This window comes from Nothobranchius furzeri, chromosome 14, assembly GCF_043380555.1.
Source record: "Nothobranchius furzeri strain GRZ-AD chromosome 14, NfurGRZ-RIMD1, whole genome shotgun sequence".
Lineage (NCBI taxonomy): Eukaryota > Metazoa > Chordata > Actinopteri > Cyprinodontiformes > Nothobranchiidae > Nothobranchius > Nothobranchius furzeri.
The window spans coordinates 16,901,245-16,918,755 of NC_091754.1; positions in this window are offsets into that span (position 1 = coordinate 16,901,245).

Below are 17,511 nucleotides of genomic sequence, written 5' to 3' on the forward strand. Positions count from 1 at the left end.
TTCTAAAGTGCAGCATTATGTTAAATGCACTGGGTTTTACCCTATTACATTTACATTTCATGGTTAAACAGTACATGTTAAAATCTAAGCTCAGCTCGGCAGTGACCTAAAATACATAAATATAATTTTACTTACCGAAAAAAATGAAGTGGAGACTCCTTGGATGCTCTATTAGTGCAATTAATGCCACAGCAAGTCATTTTGTCCAACAATTGCACAAAAAATATCCAAAATAGAATACACAAACACAGAGACTCAAAATGCCGGAGCAGTTTCCAGGCCAGACTGAGGCCTTTCCACGGAGCTAGCTCTGTGGTCACGTGGGTCGGATGCTCATTAATTATACAGAATTTTAGGCTTTTAATGCACTTAAACAGAAGAGTGAGAAAAAAATTCACCCCCCTGAGAGTTGTCATGAGTGTAAACTAGATAATTTAAACAAAAAACATGTTTTGGTACCAGGCTGTAAACATGTTTATTTCTGCTGTGAAATTGGTATTTTTAACATGGGAGTCAATGAGGATTTGCTCGCTTCTGACACCAGCCCCTAGTGGATGAGGGTGGAACTGCAATTTTTGGTACTAATGTTTATGTATTTAGCAGACGCTTTTGTCCAAAGCAACTTACAAGTGATAATCGGCATATTGCCCTTGAGGCTAACAACAACAATAACAACAACAACATTGACATCAGTCATGGAGAGTAGGGAACAAGGAGTGGACAGTAGAGAGGGGGACGGGTGCAGGCAAGGTGCTAGTTAAGAAGATGCTCTCTGAAGAGCAGGGTCTTCAGGAGTTTCTTGAAAACACTTCTGGGTTGGCCTCAATTTTAGAGCTCAATTGTGGGGGCTTGGCTTTAATGGAGATGGGCATAAATGAGTTTTCCAAGGATTTTACAGTGGGTGATGGAGTTTACATTCTTCCTGGAGAAAGAGATGGATACGTCTCATTTACTGAGTGAAGAAGATGAAATTCAAACACCGTCATGGTTGCATTAACCAAAGGAACTTGTTTGGATTTTAGTTGCTCAGTCAGGTTTGTATAAACATGGCTGTCTAAAGCAGAGCTTGAAACATTACATGCAAATTTTCAAGGCCGTGACAGTACAAATGCACTTTTAGGAAGTTATTGTGTCAGGTGTGGGTAGGAAGCATGGCTTCTGTCTATCCTTGTTACTGTTTTGTGAAAAGACACAAGCAGGACTCAGGCCCTCAGAGAAGTACTGAGAGAGCGGATGGGATTTTCTGTCTAAAAATGGCCAAAGATGAGAAGCAGGAGGAGGAAGAGGGGGAAGGGCAAAGACGGAGGCTTAGCAAGCAAGAAGAGGTATGCTGAAATTAGCAGGAATTCAAGGAAAACAACTGAGAAAAAAACAAAAATACAATTAAAATTAAAATATACATTACCTGTACACAAAATCAATAAATATGTGAAAGAAGAGAAATAAAAAAAATCTGCTATTATTTTCTAAATAAGATTAAAATATTTCTAAGGCAACAACTTCAGTTGTTTATTTGAATCCAAACAAAAACCTGTTTCATCTCGTTTTCTCAGCCACAAACACACAGTTTGCACTCAGAGGTCCATCATCTGAAAAGCGGATGTCACAGCACTCTCCGGGGCACAGAGCATCGCTCCGCCCACTCATCTCCACTGAGAGGATGGATAGAAGGATAAAAGAGAGGGTACAACTGAGACGTGGGAGGGCTGACGTATGAAGACTAAGTGGAAAAAGCAAAATACGCTTCATGTGCAAAAGCATGCAGAGAGTGAAAACGGCAACAGAAGAGAGAACGAGAGGAAAACGCAAATATAAAACCAGAAAGGAAGAGAGAGAAGGATGACGCAGAGGAGAGATGGAAAAACAAGGAAGTGGTGTACTTTTTGCGTCACACCTGCAGTAGAGGAGAACTGCCTGACAGCCATCAGATGCCTGCTGAATGACAATCCCTTCTCAGGTCGCTGGCTTAACCCCACCTTCTGTTCGTGTCTTGAAACAAAACAGCATGGAAGGAAAAATAAATGACCAATAAATGCCCTTGAAAGGACCTAAGATGAACAATGGAAATTGATCCTTTCTAAAAGTTAACACCGAGGACTCTGCGCGCTGCAGCTGGACAATATACCTGCAAATATGTAGAGATGACAATTTAAAAATGTTGTACAGCGACTAAATCAACTGTCAGGTGAACACTCTTAGAAAATTTCCAAAACCTTTAAAAAGCAGCCTGTTATTAAAGTTGCCTCTTCTTAAACCTTTTGTTTGTTAACTCATTTTATGGTTGTAATTTGTTTTTGATTACATTTATTGTTTTAAATAATCAATTTTTATTTTTTTTACTTTTAATCGTGTTTTAATTTTATTTTGATGTAATTTTTTTGTGAAGAACTTTATCCTGTGATAGGTGCTATATAAATAAACTATACCTACCTGCTATAATCAGTAAAACCTATAAAAGACGTCTAAATGTCATTTCTGTCATAAAAAGGCCAACTTCAAACGCTGTGTGCTGTGAAGATTGTTCTTTTTCCAACTTGGCCAAACATTTTGATTGATAATTTGCATTTATTTGTTTATTTCTTGTTCAAATCTGCTTCTGTGCTTTATTGACATCCTGTTCACATCACAGAAAACAAAATCTCATTTCTACCCATGCTTCTGTTCAGCTCTTCCTATCAGCAGCTTTTACTATAAGAGTGACAATTTGTTGTTTTGTCATTTGTTTTAAACTTCCTCAATGGGGTTTACGTGTTTCATGCATTCACTTTGTTTTCTGTTTTATTTTTTAAATGAAACACATCATGATGTTTTTACTTAAGTTATAATCCCAATAATGGCTACAATAGGCTAAGAAGCTCCGACATCTGGGAGGAGCTAAGAGTAAAGCTGCTGCTGCTCCTCCAGCAGAAGCTCTCTCTTGCCTGGTTCGATGCTAATTTCCACATTTGGGACATCACAAATGAGGGCTTTTGAAATAGGTTTGTTTTAGGCACATAATTCCTGAAACCAAACACAGACAGAAAAAAGATGGACATTTTTCACATTGGGAGTGTTTATAGTTATATTTCTGCCTTTTTCCGGTGGGGATTTAGTTGCTTATTGCCACATAACACCCTTTTGGTTTCTATATTTCTGAATTAATTTTTCTAACACCTCAAAGCCATTCTGTTCTGTCTATATTCCCTTTTTCACCCTCTTATTCCAGTGTGCCTTTCAGCCCTCCACCCCCGCAGCAGTTGGCTACATTAGCCTAACAAAACAAGCTGCTTTATTCATTTCAAATAATATCCTCCAGAGTTTTGTTTTCCTTTTAGAAGAAGCACATTAGCAAGAAATTGTAAATTAGTTATGCACCAACCTTTCCAACTCTAACTTCATGCAACAATAAAGGTATTTTTAACACTTTAAGCTAATGATTAAGTAGTGGTTTCAGTGCTTTTAAAGTACACACTTTACCAACTTCACATTTAAAAGCAATCTTTAGCCCCCTGCTGATGAGAAGTGACAGTTTTGTGGCATGTGTAGGCTCACTAGGTGGAGTTCTCTACCCGCTTTATGGCTTTTAGCTGTTTACTATGCTAGCTGTTAACTTTTTCAGTTTGCCAACCATCCATAAAATGCATAAAAAGAAGAACTTGTTTTTCGTGTCGTTGTTGGCATCGTTGTGGAGCCTGGAAGTAAAAGTAAGAGGAGGAGAAGCAAAGAGCTAAAATCAAAGTGAACACTCGCATGGAGTACACCCATTTGATGGAGCTATAGGAGGCTATTAAATCATGGACTGATTGTGACCTGGCTTTGTTGTTACTGGACTTGTAAATAGTATATTTTTCTGTGAATATTTTAACTTTGTGGCTTGTTTAGTATCAGTGGGCTCATGTTACTGTGAGCTTGTTGTTTGCGCTAGTTACAGCAGGCTGCAGTAGCGTTGTCAACGACTGTTGTAATTCCACTTTCAACCAGTAGGAGTGAGAAGTGGGCAAACCTATTTAGTGTTGCTTTACCATTGAGTAAACCCAATAGCAGTGTCATGCATTAACAATAAAACAAGTGTGAATCTTATATTCAGCCTGAAAGCTACAGAAATATCAACCCACTAGACACAAATCACCTTAGAGGATTTTCCCACCCTTGCAAAAGTTTTCATTATCTGAGTGAGAGTGCAGACATGTGAATATACACAGGAGACTTATGTGATTATGCCCCATTCTGAGACTAATTAACAGCTGGTGAAGACGGCAGATATTGGTTTTCCCCTGGTGGCTCAGTGTGGAGATGCTGAGAGAGGTGAGAGGACTTCAGAGATTTCTTTCAAGTGATCAAAAAAACACAAAATCTCATCAGTACAGAGTTCACCAGTGCAAACCCCCCCCCCCCCACACACACACACACACACTAAACTCAAGTTGTAAACAAGGTTATTTATACGTGGTCTACATAGAAAATGAAGAGAGAAACAATTACCGGACATTTTTCTGCAACATGTAAGGCGTGAAGACAAGTGTGGGAGTATGTGCTTTTATCCTGTATTTTTATTTCTTATTACTTGCAAGATTACCTTCCCTGCTGATTTTGAGATGAACACATGATTAGAGTGGGAATTAGATGTTGAAGAAGAGAAACGACCAGGGAGAGTGCTGTGAGAGGAGATCATAAGCAAGAGAATGAGACAGCTGAAGACGAAGTGAGGAGAAGAAGGAGAGGCAGGCGTTTGCTTTAGATGGTCACAGATCTTCAGGCCAATAAAAGCTTTAGATTATTGTAACACATATTGATGTGTGTTTGTACTTGTCTATACTACATACTGAGGACCACTAATGCATTTTTTACATATAAAACACGTTTTATGTGCACATGTTGCGATGTGAGGAGATCAAGCCAGGTCCTGACATTGTTATAATGTTACTAAGCTCCACCAGCTGGTTTTAGAGGTATGGTGCAAATTAAGTTTTAGTTAAGGTCAGGGTTAAGATCAGTACATGTAGAGGTTAGGGTTAGGCATAGTGCAGTCGTAAATGTATAAGTAAGATGAGTGTGTGTGTGTGTGTGCGTGTGTGTGTGTGTGTGTGTGTGTGTGTGTGTGTGTGTGTGTGTGTGTGTGTGTGTGTGTGTGTGTGTGTGTGTGTGTGTGCAAGCTGAAGACAAACCAATGGCACTGTCTGAGCACACAGAATGGTGAAGAGACAATTTATCAGTGTGTAAGTCAAGTTTATTCAAGTCAAGTTTATTTATATAGCTCCAAATCACGACAAGAGTCGTCTCAAGGCACTTCACATGATAAACATTCCAATTCACAGTTCATTAAGCCAATCAGAAATGATGTTTCCTATATAAGGAACCCAGCAAATTGCATCAAGTCACTGACTAGTGTCAGTGACTTTACAGCAATCCTCATACTAAGCAAGCATAAAGCGACAGTGGAGAGGAAAACTCCCTTTTAACGGGAAGAAACCTCCAGAGAGTCCTGGCTCAGTATAAGCAGCCATCCTCCACGACTCACTGGGGATCGAGAAGACAGAGCAAACACACACACACACACACACACACACACACACACGCATGCACGCACGTATGCATGCACGCACGTATGCATGCACGCACACACACACACACACACACACACACACACACACACTGAACCATCTCCAAGACTACCATTTGGAACACGTTCCAATCAAAGCCTTTACACCCAGGAGACACGGCTATACTTCATGTCTGGCTGTGTGTGTGTCTGCTGTGTGTTTTAGGGTTCTGGTGCTTTTTGTGTCATGCTTGCTGACTAAAAAGGTACCTGGACATGAACTTTTTTTGCCACATGTGTGAATAAAATTTAAACCCTTTATTGTAATGTGGGCATGAGATTATTCAACATTTATATAAGCAAACAATTGTCTTTGCAAATATCGGGTGCAGTCCTGAATGCTGTAATCTTGACTTCTTAGTTCCGACCTCCAGTTCATATGGGAAAACTCAGATTTTTCACCTCTGTGTAAACTCTTTTTGCCAAAAAAAATGCTTTTGGTCACAATCTGAGCTGACTTTGATGAGGTCTACTTTGCAAGAATTCTAACATTTGCATCAGATAGACTAACTTTTTTGTAGAGCTTATCCCTTTTCCATCTCACTGTTGCAACGTTTAGATGAGCTCCAAAGGTGCTCAAATAGTGTCAAGAAAATCCACCCCGAGCAGGAGTGCATACTGATGAAATATGAAACATGGCTTTGCTTTCTTTCTGGGAATTTGCCGATTCAACTCGGAACGAGTCAGAACTTGCTTTCGTTTTTGTCTGAAACAAAGTTGCTGTGATACATGCAGCGTTGCTTATAAAGCCTGCTGACACAAACCTTCTAGTGAATCTTTTTCATCAATAAAGAAACTGTCTGCAAAGTTTTCATTTTGTGCATCGAGTAAAACATGATTATTAAAGCAGCTCAAATAATTTTGCAGCCTTAAGATTGCTGAATAAACACAAACTAAGAAGAAAATTAGCTCAAACTTTCTGACCAGATCCTCAAACCCAAACTAAGCAGTTCTGTTTTTCCCTCCGGTTTCTGTTTATGTATCTTTCCTCCAGCTGTTTTATCTCGTGTGTACTGCTGGAATGTGTGTCTGCACAATTCTGTAAACTCTTCACGCCGTCTCACTTTTTAGACCCTTACCTCCCCTTTAGAGTTTTGCTGTCAGTCACTGATGCTCTGCTGGTATTGTTTTTGTGCTCATGTTGACAAGAGTATGCGCGTGCGTGTGTGTGTGTTACATTTTCATCCATCAGAAAATGCTACTGTGTGTATAATTTATCTGTGAAGTGTGTGTGTGAGTGTATATTTCAGTCTTTGGGTATGTTTGGTTTATTTCCCCCCCAATGGCGCGATAATGAGGCATTCTGGCTAGACGAAGCTTTGGGAAGGTCGTGATAAATTGAAGCAATATGGAAGCAGGAGGTATGATTTATGTCAGTTTAAAATACTTTTAACAAATCAAATCAAGTTTGACATAAATGAGCATTTCAGAATCATCCTAAAATCATGAGAGGAGGGGAAAATAGTGTTAAAAACTAGAGAGAAAAAAGAAAGATGAGGGGAAAACAAGCATCAACAAAGGATAATAAAATTCAGGCTGTCATCCATTCTAGCATCTACTTCCCTGACTGCAGGAGTGGGTGGTTGAAGAGTAGCAACCTTATTAAAGTTTTATTGGGTAACATGAACCTGATAACAATAAATACGGTGCAGCTGCTATCAAATGGAGGTCAGAAAGTTACCACATGCTTGGTCAAACTGAGATCCTGGCAGATGATCGATAAACTGTTCCTGAGCAGTTTATGTAGTCTGGTAGGACACACGTGCGGTCCCGTCACAAAAAGGCCATCACGCCATAGGAATATGTGAGCCTGTTGTCATTTAAAGCAACTGAGGTTTTTTAACACTTTAAGCTGTTGCTTTCAAACTGGTTTCAGTGGTTCTTGAGCCAGAAACGTGAGCGGCTTCACGCGGGACAGCCGCAGCCCTCTTCTGGCTAAAATCTACGCTGAACAACTTTGGTGGTTTGGGTAGGAACTGATGGGAGGGCACCTGCTTTATGGTGTTACTGTGCCAGTTGCTCGTATAAAGGTTAGCAGTTAGCTTAAGTTCACTGACCATCAATAAAATGTGCAAAAAGAAGAAGATGTGTGTCGTTCTGCTGGCATCATGGAGCAGCCTGGAAGTAAAGGGAGAGAGTAACGCCTTTAGAGGAGAAGCAAACAGTTAAAACCAGATAAAACACTGGCTAGGCCTGCACTCGGTTTAAGTTTCAAACATCTAAAACCTCTTTGTCTCTGAACTGCCAGTAAATCATAAACTCATGAAACACGTAGAATGCGACACCTTGTCTGACGACATTATTATCTGTAATGCCGGCGCAAGCAACAGCAGGATTGTTTACGATTGTTGTAATTTTGCTTTCAACCAGTAGGGAGAGAATCAGGAAACTTATTAAGTGTTGCTTATTTTTTCAGATTGGAAATTTTTGTGGAAAAACTTCAATAAAAAAAATCTTTACAGCGTAAACTCTGAAAATGGTTGTTTTCAAATTAAAAATCTTAATAAAGCACCGGTGTGTGTAGGAGGAGAAACAGCAGGAAAAACTCTTTGTGCTCTATAAATACTCACCGAGAACCCCAAAATACACCACCACATTTAGCTTCACTTGTGACCCGCTACAACCCTCCAAGATCTCTACGCTTGGCTCAGAGTCACCCGTTAGTGGTTCCTCGGTCAAAACGCACATCTAGGGGTGATCATGCTTTTTCAGTCATAGGTCCTCAGCTCTGGAACCAACTTCCATAGTGCTCATCTCCCATTTTAAAAGTCAGACTAAATCTACATTTTAGATCAGTTTGCTAGTTTTATTTTATTTATTTATTTGTGTGTGTGTGTGTGTGTGTGTGTGTGTGTGTGTGTGTGTGTGTGTGTGTGTGTGCGTGCGTGCGTGCGTGTGTTTCTGATTGCTCTTTGGCTTTATTGTTTTATGCTTTTATTTTACCATAATGTTGTTTGTACGTTATATTTACGTGTATCTGCATTCTGTACAGCCCCTTGGGCTGTTACGAACCCGGCAGTTGGCTGTTCAGCACCATAGATAGCCACTACCAGCTGCGCTCTCTTCTTTCCAGTTCACCCTTTTCAGCACCATGGAGAGAGCCACGCTGTGGCGCTGCACCAGCTGCAGCTAATCAGCACTCAGCCGCTGAGCATTTTTAAGGAAGAGCTTCTCCAGACACGAGGAGGAGACCCTGAGAGTGGTCGAGTAGTGGTGGGGTTGGCAATCCCTCACCTGGGCTATAGCCATGGGTGCTGGATTCAGGATGGTTCTGTGTGTCTGCCGGCTGAAATGCTAGCTGAGTTAGACGTGGCACTGGGTCCGCCAAAGTATTGCTCTGAAATTGGTGTGGTGGCTGTGGGGTTGTAGAAAGCCTCCTTGGATAAGGGGTGGTGAGTAAGGTCTTTAAGGGGCTGCAGTGGTTGGTGGGTGGTTGCAGGTTGGTCCTCGCTTATGAAAGGAGGGGCTCTGTGGTCTTGACCCGGCTGATGGTGGGCCATTGTGGTTTTTGAGGCGGATTGTTTTTAGTGAAGACGCTTCCAGACAGGGAATGTGAACGTGGAAAAACTGAGACGGTGGGTCACATTCTTTGCAATGCAGGTGATACGAGTGCACTTTTAAGGTTTTGGGGCTACCTTATGGGGTCTAACCTTCCTTCCCCAAAGAAAGCCAGTAGAGCATTTCCGAAATCTGTTTATCTTCCTCTCTTACTTTACCAAAACAGCATTCCAGGAATCTGTCTACATTTATGTTTTCCAGCTAAAATGCCCAAAATCCAAGTTAACCCATGGTCACCTAGGATTTTCTGTCGTACCACAAGACAAAGAGACAAAACACAACTTGTCTCACCAAATCTCTCCACTCAGGGCTTGAGTTTGTGGATCCGCATTCCTCCTAACGACGTCAAGACCTCACCGACCCCCCAGTAAACTCAGCGCTGGAGGAGATTAGGTAGTCGACAGTCCGCCGGTGTCGGTTCTTGGCGCCGCGAGGTGATGGGACCCCGGCTTTCGAAGGACCAAATAACGTCATGGATTTTATCAATATGTTTATCAATAACCCATTTCCTATAGTAGGAGAGAAAAGGAGACAATGAACAACAAGTCAAACAGTTATAACTGTGGCAGATGCACGAGGCAAAATGCACCGAACATCCGGTCACAGAGTTTATAGAGAGGGAGAGATTGTGTGTGTGTGTGTGGGGGGGGGGGGGGGGGGGGGGGGGGAGTCAAGAATGTGTGTGTGTGTGTGTGTGTGTGAGAGAGAGAGAGAGAGAGAGAGAGAGAGAGAGAGAGAGAGAGAGAGAGAGAGAGAGAGAGAGAGAGAGAGAGAGAGAGAGAGAGAGAGAGAGAGAGAGAGAGAGAGACTGAATCAAGCCCCCACAATGCGGCTCAAAAATTGAAGCAATCCCGGAAGTACTAAAAATTGCAGTTCCACCCTCATCCACTGGGGGCTGGTGTCAGAAGCGAGCAAATCCTCATTGACTCCCATGTTGAAAATACCAATTTCACAGCAGAAATAAACATGTTTACAGCCTGGTTCCAAAACATGTTTTTGGTTTAAATGATCTAGTTTACACTCATGACAACTCTGAGGGCGGTGAATTTTTTTCTCACTCTTCTGTTTATGTGTATTAAAAGCCTAAAATTCTGTATAATTAATGAGCATCAGACCCACGTGACCACAGAGCTAGCTCCGTGGAAAGGTCTCAGTAGAGCCTCGGTCTGGCCTGGAAACTGCTCCGGGATTTTGATTCTCTGTGTTTGTTTTATGTTTTGGATATTTTTTGTGCAAGTGTTGGACAAAATGACTTGCTGTGGCATTAATTGCACTAATAGAGCGTCCAAGGAGTCTCCACTTCATTTTTTTTTTCGGTAAGTAAAATTATATTTATGTATTTTAGGTCACTGCCGAGCTGAGCTTAGATTTTAACATGTACTGTTTAACCATGAAATTTAAATGTAATAGGGTAACACCCAGTGCATTTAACATAATGCTGCACTTTAGAAAATGGGTTGAAATATAACATGTTGGCGGAGCTGGGTTCCCACTATCGGCTTGTGGAGCTCTCGGGAGACCTCTGTTTTCCACCCGGTTCTCCACTCCCCGCAGCTCGATGCATCTCTGTCTGATCGCGGCTTCTGTCTGCTGCGCGCGGGCTGCCGGCTTGTGGAGCTCTGGGATGGAAACCTTTCCACCCGGTTCTCCCCAGCGGCAGCTCTGCGCATCTCAGATCGCAGTGGCGCTTGTCTGCTGTGCGGTCTGCCGGCTTGTGGAGCTCTCGGGAGACCTCTGTGTTCCACCCGGTTTCACCCAGCGGTCAGCCCGGCGTATCTCTGACTCAGAAGCTCTGGTGTTGTGCACAGTTAACTCCGGTTGTAGCTAGGTTGCTACCTCCGTTAGCTTAGCTCCCACCTTCGCGTTAGCTTTGGGTTAGCTTCAGGTTAGCTTGTAGCTAGTTCAACCGGGTGTCGTCAGTTGATCCCAGCCTTACAGCCCCACCCTCAGCTCCACCTCTCTTCCCTTTTGTGGAATTGTCTGGGCTTGACGGAACCTGTGACACGGTCAAAATGGCGGTGGTGGACACCTCCCATTTAGCCTCAAAAACGTGTTACTGGAGCTAATTGAAACAAATTGTCCAATATTTATATGTCAATGGTCTGAATGAGTGAGCATGCTGAGAGGCATAGAGCAATACATTTACATTCAGCTGATTGAGTCCATGATCAAGAATTAATAAACATACGTTTTTCCAGAACAGTAGCCATTTGTTTCAGCTAAAAGAATTTGGTTTGGTCTTTAATTCTCCTTGGCTTTACAATGTTTTTTCTTGGCTAAAAGGAACTTTTTCTTCTAACCTGAGAGAGCTTATAGTGTTGAATCTGCTTTGTTTAGTTTGTCATTAAGACAGTAGAGCTTTTGAGCTGCATTGTAATTTAGTGTTCTGTTTAGTGTTTGACCCAGTTTCAGCTCACCTTTAGAGTGTCTGAGTATCAGTTTAGTTCTGTCTTGTTTTACCTCCCTGCTATTTGAGGAGATGCCCTCAGTTTTGCAGTTAACCACCTTGATTTTTTTGTTTGTTTGTTTTTAGGGACACTTGGTTGAAAAGGATAAAATGCCTTCTCTGAGTCAGGGATGAGGTCCTGCCCCAAGTGGAGGAGTTTAAGTATCTCAGGGTCTTGTTCACAAGTGAGGGAAAAGTGGAGCGTGAGATCGATAGGCGGATTGGTGCTTCGTCTGCAGTGATGCGGGCGTTGTACCGAACTGTCGTGGTGAAGAGAGAGCTGAGCCGAAAGGCAAAGCTCTTGATTTACCAGTCGATCTATGTTCCAACCCTCACCTATGGTCATGAGCTCTCTTTAAGATAGGAAGTGAAGCTCGGTCATCTGGAAGAGCCTGGGAGTAGACCTGTTGCCCCTCCACATCGAGAGGAGCCAGTTGAGGTGGCTCGGGCATCTAGTTAGGATGCCTCCCTGGTGAGGTTTTCCGAGCATGTCCAACCGAGAGAAGGCCTAAAGGAAGACCCAGGACACGCTGGAGGGACTATGTTTCTCAGCTAGCCAGTGAACACCTTAGGATTCCTCCAAAGGAACCAGCCCAAGTGGTCGAGAGGAGGGAAGTCTACGTAGGCCTCCCTGCTTAGGCTACTGCCTCTGTGACCCGACCCTGGATAAGTGTCCAAAACTTGATGGATGGACTCTTTTAGTAGAAATAAACTTTTGTAAACTGTTGGTTGGACTTTGTTTTTTCTCTCTCCACCATATATCCATTTCCTGTGTCCTCCCTTCTGGATCTCCTAGACCAGAAGGGAGTATATGGCCCTCCTTGACTGGGGGCAAAAGGGGCTTTATAAGTAAGCAATTCAATTGAAAGAACAGAACTACTGCTGCTTACTGAAACAAGAGTGTAATATGCTGCCCTGTGTGTTTCCACATTGCTATTTTACACCAGCTGCCCTTTTTGGTTCAATCTGGGGTCAAATCAAACTTTTCTGTATTGAAAAGTGGGTACAATGTTCCAGTTTGCAAACCCCTCCTCCGGTTTTAGATTAAAAGAGGACATCTCAACTACACAAGATATTTTATGATATTCCACTAGTCATTATTCTATCCAAGTCCACCCGGCTCACACTGTGCAGTGAACCGTCAATTATTATGGTAATGACTGAAACAGATATCAGATGGGACAGGAATATTCTCTCTCTCTCTCTCTCTCTCTCTCTCTCTCTCTCTCTCTCTCTCTCTCACACACATTCCTTCTCTCTCTCTCTCTCACACACGCACACACATTCCTTCTCTCTCTCTCTCTCTCTCACACGCACACACATTCCTTTGAACATTTGGGATGTAAATTTGAGAATATTGTCTCAAATTCTGCAGCGCAAAATTGGACACGAGAGAGATTTGATGCTGATGCCTTTCACAAGGTCACTCTCTGCTCTCACCTCCTACGTGTTTCATCTCTTCAGCCACTCTGGTAAATGGCTCACTGTGATCTTCATGGATTGATATAATGTGTTTCATCAAATGTGTTGGCAGTACTCAGCGACGGTGTTTCAGAACTCTGTGCATCCCGCTTTAAAGGCAGAATCACTGAATTATTGAGGAGAAATATTAACATTCAATGCATCAGGTCAAGTTAAAGAATAAAAGTCAAGTCAATTATCTGGACATCAGTCAAACAAGTTTATTTATATTGTGCTTTTCACAATCATGGAAGATGACCAAAGTGCATCACACAACATAAAAATAGAGATTATGATCAAAGATAGAACAGAAAAGCGTTAGAATAAAAAACAAATTAAAATACACAAATCATAAAAGCTAAAAGAGAAGAATAAAAGGGGGAATGATAGCCAGAAAATCCCTCATGTTAAAATGCCTGCTGAAATAGATTTGTTTTAAGCTTTGATTTCATCAGACACAGGTCATCAGGGAATTAGTTCCAGAGTGAACGGGCCATCACTGAAAACGAGCCGGGGCCCCAGAGTTTAAATGTAGACCATGGAAGCTGTAGAATGCACTTGCCCGTTGACCTCATAGGACTTGGTTTTATTTTAGCAATAATGGTAAAACAGCTCAGACTTTTAGGACATTAAAAAGACTGCATCCTGGATGTTTCCTAGGGTGATGGTGGCAGATGAGTCAAGTTCTCTCTCCGTAATCGGAAGGTTACAGGTTAGAGCCCCGTCTGTCGCAGTCATATCCTTGGGCAAGACATTTAACGCACCTTGCCTGCTGGTGGTCATTAAAGGGACTAGTGGCGACAGTGATCAGCAGCATCACTTCTGTCGGTGCACCCCAGGGCAGCTGTGGCTACAATAGCTCATCACCACCAGTGTGTGAATGTGTGTGTTAATAGGTGAATGACTGTGTTGTAAAGTGCCTTGGGGGGTTGTACAACCCTAGATGTTGCTGTGTCAAATTCGGGTCATTTACCATTTATTTGCTCAACTTGCATTTTCACAAAAGGAAAATATTTTGCAAACTAAACGATTTCTTCGGATTAAATTCCAAATTTCGCGCTGAAATCACATGAATCACAAAAACTTAGCTATTTTAAAATTTCCTCTAAAGGTTGCATCAGTCTTACTGTACTGGTGAACACTGTAGCTGTTTATTTCACATGAAAATAGCCTGGCAAGCCATCCTATATATGTAAACATAAAGTTTGGCCACGACTCAGACGGAGCGCAGTTGGCCAAACCAGTGGTTGTCTTCCAAACGATCTCTGTACTTTGGACCGAGCTGGGACCAATCAGAGCAACAAACAATGTGAAATATCATAAAGGAAATCAGCATTTTTTCATAAATAAATGAATTAATCAAGTACCTCTATCTGCTCATGTCTCAAAGAAAAGCACAAGTCTTACAGTTTTTTTCGATTGCTAAAACTCAAAAAGCAAAAATGGGGCACAATTTTCACACCCTCTACTTCTGTTCCCAATTACTTGACTCAATTTATCACTTGTTAAGATTTCCTTATCATATTAGAACTCTGATTTTCCTCCTTTACACTCTGATGTCAATTTCAAATTACCTCGCTGTCAAAACACAACACACAATTTTCAGGTTTACACACACTTCTCACTTAAATTCTCAAAGTTTCAATCAACAACACACAAATATTCAAATCTCTAAACTTTCATGTCTGGTGAGCAGTTTGCAATCAGGAACTGCAGCATAAAAGTAAGTTTCCACAAGGCTACCCAGGTGCATGAGTGGTTTCAGGACCACCCACGGTTTTCCATTTTATACCTTCCACCTTATTCCCCCTTCCTCAATCCCACTGAGGAGTTTTTCTTGGCCTGGAGGTAGAAGGTGTACGAAAGGAATCCACAGAGCAAGGTCCCACTGCTTCAAGCCATGGAGGAGGCTTGTAGAGATGTGGCCTTTGAGGTCTGTCAGGGCTTCATGAGGCACGCGGGGCGGTACTTCCAGCGCTATTTGGACCAGGAGGACATCGCCTGTGATGTTGATGAGGCCCTCTGGCCAGACAGAGACCGGAGTCATGATGCCCTATGATTATGCTTGGGGGGGGGGGATCCGTAAAAATAAAATGTTTTGTCTCAAAATGTGTGTGATGTCTAATGTTTGTCTCAGAGAAAAGTGGGCACTGTCATACATTCAGTGTGTAATTCATTGTGTTCCGTTTAGACAATTGTGTTTTCAGTTTTGCTCTTCAGTGTTCTTTCCATGCTTGGTAGTGTTCACCCAGAGGCTACTTGTGTTTAAGCAATGAATGGTATGTGTGTGTCATGTGAAAATGTGGCTGTGTTTACCAAATGAAAACACGTGTTCCGTTTTGGGATCATGTTACGATATGTGATGGCAGGCTTTTGTTGCAAAGAGAAGCCACGGTTTAGGAATTTGTGTGTTATGTTTGGGGTTTTGTGTGTGCAGTTTTGAAAGAAACGTACAGTTTTGAAAAACGCGTTTTAGCAATCGAAAAAAAAAAAGAATTGTCCAAAGCTGCCGCCAAAGCTGTTTGAAACAAGCACCGTTCCTGAGCTGCCGCCATCTTGATTTGCTCCATTGCAGCTCTGGTGCTAAGCCCGCCCAACATCTCTCTGTAAATACAGAGCAGTGATTGGCCCCGTCTAAACTTAGACAAGCCAATGGTAAACCTGCTGAGGCTACAAAGGAGCACAGCAAAATCTTTTTGCTGCTGCTACGGTTTGTCTAGATGTCTAGGCCAACGTGAACATGCTCCATAAACTGTGTTGTTTGCATCAACACTCCCATTTCCTCAAAACCTCAAGGAATTATGACACAAAACAACCTTTCCTGTTCGTATTTGGTGTATAGGTCACTTTGATGATAGATGTAGACATCGTTTTGAAGAGCATATCCAGGGGAAATGCAACGGAAGCTGGGTTTGAGACACAAAACAAGGATAAAAACATTTGCATACACCGACTTGGTACATTCAGTTGTGACATTTGTGCACCTGCTGTACCAATTTTATTGTTGCGATTGAGTCAAATAGATTTGCATTTTTCCTTTCTCTCTGGTCCCAAAATAGTCTCACAGGTTTGGAGAAAGATTAAATGAAACTCATCCTATTCCGGTTTTTTTTATCTTTAAAACAAAACTACATGCAACCCTCTGCTACATTTATGACATCTGCTATCCCAACAAAAGACGGACCGTGATGTCACAAAAATGGTTGGGATTTACATAAATGTGTGAACTCACATATATTTAAGCGTTTCCGTTAGGATTCCAGTAGAGAAACGGAGTGCTGCCATTTTTATTTTAAGTTAAATGGGATGCATTTTTTTTTCATTGCTTTTTCATTTGAAGATGAATTGACTTTGTCTTTAGTCAGTTTTGTCATCTGGAGCACATTTGCAGGAACGATATGAGCTCCACTGCAGAGTGGAGTCACTGAGCAGCTGAATTCACTTAATATTATCACTAACATAATGGTCTGGATTGAGCTTGAGGGGAGCAGCTTTTATTTCAGCATGAACTCTTTGAGAAAGATTCAGAGGAATAATTTAATGATTGATTGCTGATTTTCAGATTGCACTCCATTCTCATTTTAGCGGATCTAAATGGTCCAAGCGCTGTGTCTCATTTTCAGAGTAACTTTCAATTATTTCTATTTGAAAATGACTTATTTAAAAATAAATTACCAAAAGATGCTATTTTATTTAATTTGCACAATTAGTGGCTAGCTTTAGGAAGCTTTCCTCTGATGCTTTGGTGCCATTTATGGGCTGCAAACGACACCACTATTATTGTAAACACGGCTGCTCATCACATTTTAGAGGAATTTCTTCACATCCTGAAAGACGACATTGATGCATGGGCACTGCACAGGAAAATCAACTTCAAGGACATTTTGTTTACTTTCCACAACTCCCCAGGAACCAGAAAACTACAGCTGCAGACATCACAAATGCAAATCCTCAGGTCAACATGAAAATTTCATCTCACAGGATGCAACGATACAACAGACAAGATGAGAAATAGGGCTTATCAGTGAAACCAAATGTTGCACTTAAAGGAAGGCAGACATTGGTGAGGCTCATAAAATCTCAAGATGTACCGGTAATCCTTAAATTCAAAATATGCAGCATTTAAAAATTCACTGAAACCCTGCAGAGAGAAAACTGAACACCAGCCTTGAAATCATAATTATTTAGAAGAGTTCTTGCACTCCCTCATGTTTCCTCTCAGTGTTAGAAAGGTTTTGTGCACAGGAAATGCACTGTTTTCTATTTTAACTCATTAATCTTCCCTTTCTTTTTTGATGTCGCAGAAATCTCGAGGGGGTTCCAAACATCAAAAGCACAGTGAATGATTGGAAACATGTCTAAAAAGACCCATCAGTGGAGACATTTTAAAGACAATTTGCACCATGGTTATGCAGGTTTAAGAATGCAAGTTCAAAGCCACTTCCTCCTTTTCCATCATCTGTAAAAA